We start from the raw sequence: 8,222 nt of genomic DNA on the forward strand, positions 1-8,222 counted from the left end.
TTGGCTCACGTGTTGCCCTTCCAGTGCAGGTGCGGCTCATCCGTCAGAGGTCAGTTGTGCTGTCAGTTTTGCTGAATGGCACACCGGACACTGCCCCGTCGTCTGGCTTCCACGGAAACAGAGCTAGAACGTTAACCAAGGTCAGCTTCGCCCTTGGAGAAGAGACCCTGCTCCAAGTCTGACTCCTGGGAAGGAGAGCAGGAAGGGGGTCCAGCAGAGAGAGCCTCGGGCTGTAGGTCAGTTCGAAGACCGTCGCACCGAGCTGAACAGTTCTTGAGCCGAAGTGGTCTGTTAGATGAGGAGCTGGGCCCTGGCTGTGGGGCTGTGGGCAGAAGGGCCTCGGCGCCTGTCGGTGGCAGATTCCGAGCAAGAGATCTGAGTGGCATGTTTTCAGGGTCACCGGGGGCCTCCATGACCTTCCTTTTACCCAGAATATCTTTGTACCGTCCGTCGGCCACCTTCTCAGACGGCCACGTTGACGCACACAGGACGGTTCAGTTCCGTTGGAAGTCTCAGACGCTGGGGAGGGGGTAAAACTACTTGGAAACCACTTGGTGGTTTCTACCAAAGCTGAACACGTAGCTACCCTGTGTCAGCAATTCCACCGCCGAATACAGACCCAAGAGAAGGGAGTGCTAATGTCGTCAAAAAGACATGTATAAAATACAGCTCTAAACACCCACATTTCTACCTACAGGTATATTCATGCAAAGGACACAATTTTTTTTAAAGATTGTATTTATTTATTTAGAGAGCACGAATGGGGTGGGGGGGGCAGAGGGGAGGGAGAAAGAATCCCAGGCCGACTCCGTGCCGAGCACAAGAGTCCGACACAGGCCTCCATCTCACAACCCTGAGATCACAACCTCAGCCGAAATCAGGAGCCGGCTGCTTAACTGACTGAGCCACCCAGGCACCCCAGGACATTCTTTTTTTAGAAAAGAATGAACTATGGGTACATCCCACAGTGTAAATCTCGGCGTGTTGCATGTATACCGAGTGACAGGGTATATACTGATTGATTCCATTTACGCGAAGTGCTAGGACAAGAAAACCAGTCCACGGCGGGAGAAGGCAGAATCGCTCCGGGGAAGGTCGCGGCTGGGCTCGGCACGAGGGAGCTCGGGAGGCTGGGAGTGGCTGGGCCTGGCTGGTGGTTGCACAGTGACCAGCCGTGGCAGCGATCACCAGCTTACACTTGAAGTGAGTGCACTTCACCTGCTGCACTCAGTGTACGTCAGACCTCAATTCAGCAGAAACGAAAACGGCTCAAGGGGCAACTCGTCTGGAAAACCCTGTGTGTCTCCTCCAGCTCCCTGCGCGTTAGGCCCGCCGCAGCCCCCAAACCCCAGCTCTGCCACCCTGTCGTGTTCTGGAAGGTACTCTGCTCCCGCAAGGGGTTGCCCACCATCTAGAGGCTCAGTGTGGGCGTTTATGTGTGCGGATCGTGACACCGAAGAACCCCATGAGTGGTTCATTCGTTCCATGAAACAATGGATTTCTGCCTATGTCCAAACTGCTTTTTACAAATTTGTAATCCTGTGAAACTTTGTCCTGGTTTTTTTTTTCCCCTCTTAACATTATAACATGAACGTTTTACCATGTCACTGAAAGTTATTCTTTGAAAACGAGACTCTGGTTGGCTGTAGAACATTCCATTGCGTGACTCACAAAGAAATTGATACCCTTTCCCCAGGTCAGCGTGTTTGTTAAGGGGCAGGAGCCTGGCTCCTCGCCCGGCAGCCCAGCCCAGGCCCTTTGACAGCACCGAGTGTTTCTTCTTTTGCTGCGGCTTTTTGTTGTTATCATGTTTCTTTTATTGCTGTTTGGTTAATTTCTAGCGCCCTGCGCAGATCTGCAGTGTAGAGTTCCGTGGGTTTCACTCCGACATACTTCTTCGTACCCCACAGCCTTGGAAGATGTAGATTATTTCCTTCATCCCTGTATTTGGAGTTTTCTTTAATTTTGGAACTTTAGCAGGCAAGAATTGGTTTTTGTTACTGTAGAGGAGTTTAAAGAGCTGCATTTAACATTAAGGGTATTCACATTTTGTTGGTACTGTTTTAAATTTGCGTCCTAACACAGCCCCATCAAAGAATCAGGGGGAAGATAAGGGCAGGAGAGCCTGGGAGCTGGGATCTGGGGTGCCCAGGAGACGAGCCAGCGGCTCCCTCTGCACCCCGAGTCAGCTCCGAGGGCACCGGAAAGGGAGCACACAGGGACCCCCCAGCCCAAAGCAAACACCTCAGAGGTGTTCCTCAGCCCCTGACTGCGTAGCCTCTGTCCGCCCCCCTCGGCCGTCCCTGTGGGGTCAGCACTCCGGGTGCCCCTCCCCTGTCCCAGGTGCTGCCCAACAGCACGTACCCCAGAGCTGATGGAGGGCCCTTCGTCAGGGCCCCAACCCTGCAGCACAGGAGGGCACCGTCAGGTCTGCGATGGTCCTCAGATGTGGGGGAGGGTAGAAGGGAGGCATGCTGCCTTTCCTGTCTGCAGGGGTGTGGCGCCGTGCTCTCCCGGTCAGTGCTGAAGACAGTGACAGCCTGGCCAAGCCCCGTGGTCAGCGCCAGAGGCACAGCCCAGGGCTGCATCACACCGGAAAGGCACTGCGGGGTCTCCCTTCAGGAGCCGTGCTGGCTCTGGGAGCCCAGGGCCTTTACCGAAAGGAGTTTCATTTCTCAAAGAAAACCTCATGAAGCCACACAACTAATTTAGAATTTGAGATAATTCTGTTCTGTTTGGGGAAGAAAAAGCACAAGAAGATGTAGTCGCTCCCTGGGAGCTTACAGCTGGTGGGAATAATCCAATCATCTCTTTTGGAAGGTGGTGCTATCAGACTTCCCAGGTTCGGGGAGGTCAGCGTTTTTCTAGGATTGCTAAGGCTTAGCAAACAAAATACAAAACACTCAAACTTGAACTTCATATAACAAATTTTTGGCAATCTCATGTCTTATTTGGCAAACACTACCCTTCTCCAGCTAATGGAAGACGTGAAGTGAGGAAGGTTTGTTGTATAACCGCGAAGTGAATAATCCCCCCATCCTCCCATTTTCCAAGTGGAAACGCAGAGGCGCTGGTGGGAGGAGCGCCTCACTTGTGCCTCCGCTACAGGAAGAAATCGGAGCGATACCAGATGCCTGAATAGATGCAGGGAAACCGGATCTCTCAAACGCATTGCTGAGAAGAATGTAAAACGGTAGCCTGGGAATCGTTTGGCAGTTTCTTAAGAAATTAAACATATTACCATGAAATTGCACTCCTGGGCATTTGCCCCAGAAAAGAATATATTCTGTTCACACAGAAACAAGTACAAGAATGTTCAGAGCAGGTTTAATTGTATTAGCCAAAAACGAGAAATGACCCCGATGTCCTTCGGTGGGCGACTTGTAAACAAACCGCGGTCTCTCTGTACCATGGGATACTAACTAATAAAAAGGAACAGACTATTGGTAAAAGCAACAATTTGGCTGGATCTGAAGCGTTGTGCTGAGGGAAGAAAGCCACTCTCAAAAAGTTTACATGCTGTGCGATTCCATTTAGATACCATTCTCAAAAGGACAAAAATTGTGGAGATGGAGACCAGGGGATGAGGATGGGAGAGAGTGAAGGGGTGAGTGTGGCGGGAAGGGTAGCAGGAGGGAGAGCTTCGCCGTGCCGGGACAGTTCTGTATCTTGATCTCCGTGGTGGTTAATGAATCCGCGGGTGCTAAAATGACACACAGTATACCAATGTCCAGTTCGTGCTTTTGGAACCGTACTGTAATGATGGAAGATGTAACCACTGGGGGAAACTGGACGAAGGGTACACAGGACCTCCCAGTACTGTCTTTGCAACTACTATGAATTCATGATTATGTCAAAATGAAAAGTTAAAAGTCCTTGGGAGGATGAGAGGCATGGGCCCCAGGCTGCGCCTTGGGAGCGGTTCTGAGAACCGCGCAGCCTGGGAGGCTCCTACTTTGCTAGGGGTCCAGGAGCCAGAAGCTGAGCTAGGATCACTGTCACAGCTCCTACCTCTGTCACAACCACGTCAACCATCACAGAGCTGGTGACCAAAAATAGCTGAGAGGTGCAAGACGTGCTCCCCCTCACTCCTTCCAACCGACCCCTGAGTGCCTCCAAACCATGGAATCTCATTTGCGCCCTGAGCCTGGGCCACTTTCTGACCCGGGCCGGGCAGAAAGCCTTCCTAGGGTGGGGCGGCGGTCGGACGACCCAGTCCCAATCCCACAACCACCGTGTCACCCACCAAGACTAGATGTGTCTTTGGCGACAGAGCTTCCAAGTGTGCAGGGCAGAGAAGGAATGCCTCTAGTCCTTCCCAGCACGAAAGTCAGCGAGGCACCTGGGGTCCCGCCGCCCCGACTGTGAGTGCGTGTTTTCCGTGAAGCAGGAGTCACGAGAACAAGGCGGTCAGATGTGCAGGAAGCCGTCGCCGCGGGGTCCGACTTATGCACGAGCCTCCCGGGTCATGCTCGGTGTCGCCCCCGGGGCACGTGGAGGTGAGGCCCTTGCTGCTCGGTGTTATGCAGGGTCCACTGGGGATACAGCACACGAGAAACTCGACAAAAATCCAGTCTCGCACCCATCAGCTTTAAGTGACTGACTTCGCGTCTTTGTCTCTGGGGCCTCCCGCCGCAAGGTGCCCTTGACCTGTACTTCCCGCCACCGCCTGCACTAGGAACCCCAGGGCTCACCCCGCCTCTGCCTGCTCTCTAGGGGCGTGCTTCCAGGCAGCCGCCCCGCAGAAAACCAAATGCTGCCCAGAAATCTTCAAGCAGGAGCCCCGTCCTGCAGTGGAAGTGTAGACACTAACAGAGGGGGCACTCCTCAGGTCACAGCTCACGCGTGCGGCCTTCCCCACCGACTAGCAAGCCTGGCTCATCTTAGGGGCCAAGCTCCCCCCGCCCCCGCATGCCCGCGCTCAAAGCCCACCGCCTCTGCGGTTCCCGCCTCTGCGGTTCGGTTCCCTGGGCTTCCGTCTCCTTGCTGGATGCTGCCTCCTCGCCCCTGAGGTCTCCCCGGGTGGACCAGCAGTCCGGATGCCCCAGTCTGTCACTGCCAGTTCCCCGGACCGACCCAGGCCCCCCATGCTATTTTCCTACGGAAACTGGCCTCGGCCTCTGCTGCTGTGTGGGCTGCGTGGAACCCGACTTTCTACCTCCAGACGCCTTCCACTCTGGTCCGCTTCCTTGGAGGCTCAGGGACTCCTGTCTCATCGGTTGGACAAGGCCAGGGGTGGCAGAGGTTACCTCACCTCTTGCCCCAAAGGCCTCCAGCCCCTATAATACCCAAATGGCCTCCCAGACCCCACTCCCCAAACGGGCATCCCCTGAGCCGTGCTAACCAGAACCCCAGGAGAGGCCGCACTGCTGCTGGGGGAGGAAGCGGAAGGACTCCCTCAGAGGGATCATAAGAAATGCGCCCTCCTCCTGCCCGCTGGGCCTCCTCCCCACTGAGGGGGACTTGGGGCGGAGTAGGGGTGGGTTGGAAGGGGAGAAAGGCCAGTGTCTGAGGAGAGGCGGACCGGCAGAGCCCAAAGCCCGGAGAGCCGGCTCTTGCCTTTACTTGGCCCAGGAGCGGGGAGCTCGGCAAGTGTCTTGCCTGAGCAGGAGGGCGGGGCTCAGGGGTTCAGGTGGGGCCTGCCCACTCATCTGAGGGCCCTGGCCAAGGCGGAACCCTCTGGCAACATTCACAGAGGTCTCGCCTCCCACGTCTCCTTGTGCCCCCCCCCCCACTCAGGCAGAGCCCCTGTGAGCCCCTCTTGCCCACATGCTGCCCTCACACATCCCGTACCCTCAGCTACGGGGAACTTGCTCACCAACAGAACACCAGGACACACGCTGTGATGGCCAGACGACACATGTCTCCAAACATCTGCGACAGGTGGCCACCATGGCACGCCGCACATACTGATTGCTTCCAAATTCTATATTGTGTGGAAAATCTGCTCGGTAAGATTTATTGAATGAGTGAATGAATGAAGGTAAGAAGGAAGGATGCTATAGTGGTGGGAGCCGGGGTTAAACGGGCCTGGGTTCAAATCCCAGCTCCACCAGCTACCTGCTGTGTGACCTTGGGCAAGTGACTCAAACTCTCTGAGGCTCCGTTTCCTGTTCTGTCAGATGGGCACAGCGATGCCTCCCTCGTGGAATTATTCCGAAGGTTTGCAGTGAGGAACACAGTAAAGCTCTTAGCACAGCCTGTCGTCTGTACTCACTTCCTGCCAGGTGGTGCTCCCCAGGCTCAGGGGCGGACTCTGCCGCCTCCATCTGTGCGGCCTCGGGCACTGCGCTCCCTCCCCAGCCGAGGTTCTTAATCTGTGGAGTGAGGAGGGTGCAGCTGGGATTGTAAGGCCTTCAGGAAATCACCTGTATAAAGCCCTGAGCACCACGCCTGGTTTGTAGTAAGTTACTACAGATCTGGAATCCCATAACCAAACCCCGGAGGCCAGAAGTCGTTCCGAATTCTGAATTTTTCGGATATAGAAAGGTAGTGTGGTACGTAGATCGTGTATTGTGCTACACTCTCAGCGGGGTCTGAGGTTACACCCGATAACCGAACACACCGGTATTTCTGCGATGAAACGTATGAATGTGCGCGCTGAGTGGGACCCGAGATTTGGCACTGAACGTACGAAAAGGCTTTTGATTTCAGAGCTTGGGCATTGTTGGAATTGCATCTTGAGGGCAGTGAACCTATGTTACGATCACCAGCCGCTCCCCTTTGGAAACACCATCATTTTCCTTGGAGCAGCCCTTTTGTAATGAAGTACAAAGAGACAGGGTTGCGCCTCGGGTGAGGTGACTCAGGCAGCATGACAACAGGCAACTGGGAGGGCCTTACCGGACCCTGTGGCCAGCAGGTTTCTTAAGAACTGGCGTGCAGGTGAGCAGCCCCCCGCACCGCAGACCCCTCACAGCTCTTGCCCCCAAAGCCTCTTAAGGTTGATGGGAAGGTCCTAATTCAGCACCCCAGCTGTTTGCTTCGCTTGGCACATCCTTCTCATTCCAGAGGCAGTCGCTGGGGGAGGCAGAGGGCAAGCGGCGTGCCCTGCGGCGGAGTGTTCATTGAAAAAGCTAGGAAGTGGCTGTTCGCAGGAAAGACGCGGTTCAGAGACTGAGCCGACTTTCACGAGCGAAGAGCCGTGGGCAGGGAGCCAGATGCACGTGACTGCACTCGGCAGGAGCCGCGGTGTGCAGCCCCACGTTCCAGGGAATCGGCCCTGCCTCTTCATCAGCTCTGAATCCAAGGGGACTAGAGGAAGAGAAGCTGTCAGAGTGACCAGGGAGGGCTGGGGGCACGCCCTGTCGTGGTGCTCCTGGGCTCAAGACATGCTCAGGACAACTGCTGCCCGGGTTTGAATTCTGACCCTTCCACCTACAAGCTGGGAACCCTTGAACAAGTTACTTAGCCCCTCTGTGCTTCATCCGCACGATGGAGATGCTAATACCACACGTAGCCATCGGCGTGCGGGGAGGGTACATGCTCTGATCCACGCAAACCGCTGTCACAGTGCCTGGCGCATCGTCATCGCTCGGGAAATGTTACCAGTTATTATGGCGGGTGCTCAGTAAACATTTGTCATTGGCTAACCATGAAGTGGCCCAGGCCAGATCTGAACTCAGAGCTCCTTCGTTCAAGTCCAGTCCTCTGAAAATCAGAAGAGACAAAACCGCAAGGGTACCTACATTCCAAAAGGCCCTCTGAGGCAGGAGGCAGGGAGGGCAGGGCTACGTGTTGAGGACCGGCACCGTGAGAGGCCTGCGGGCCCCTGGAGCCCAGGAGGGCGGGGCTCAACCCTGGGTTCTGAGGACGGGGCAGAGCTGGGCTTGGAGCCTCCCTCCTCCCGCTACCACCCCAGGGGTAGGAAGAGGCCTGCGCTGAGGGCAGCACTGGTAACCATGTCTTTGCTGAGCGGGCTGAGCAGAGCGCTGCGCCCTGCCCTCCCGTGCCCTGGGTGGTCCACGTGCTCTGGGCTAGCTGGGCGGCCACACACTGTTGATGGGTCCGCCTTTCTGTGCTGAGCAGACCTGTTCACATCGGGACACAGAAGTGCTTGCTGGAAGCTTGGGGCCTTGCTTACTGACAAGTTTCTGGCTTGGTGTCTTCAGGGGGAACCTTCACACACACGCGCACACACACACACACACGCATGCGCGCACACGTCCACTCTACATATGCATGTGGGACGCACAATTTTATGGTATCTGGAGCGGTTCATA

Source organism: Ursus maritimus, unplaced genomic scaffold (assembly GCF_017311325.1).
Source record: "Ursus maritimus isolate PB19 unplaced genomic scaffold, ASM1731132v1 scaffold_20, whole genome shotgun sequence".
Classification (NCBI taxonomy): Eukaryota; Metazoa; Chordata; class Mammalia; order Carnivora; family Ursidae; genus Ursus; species Ursus maritimus.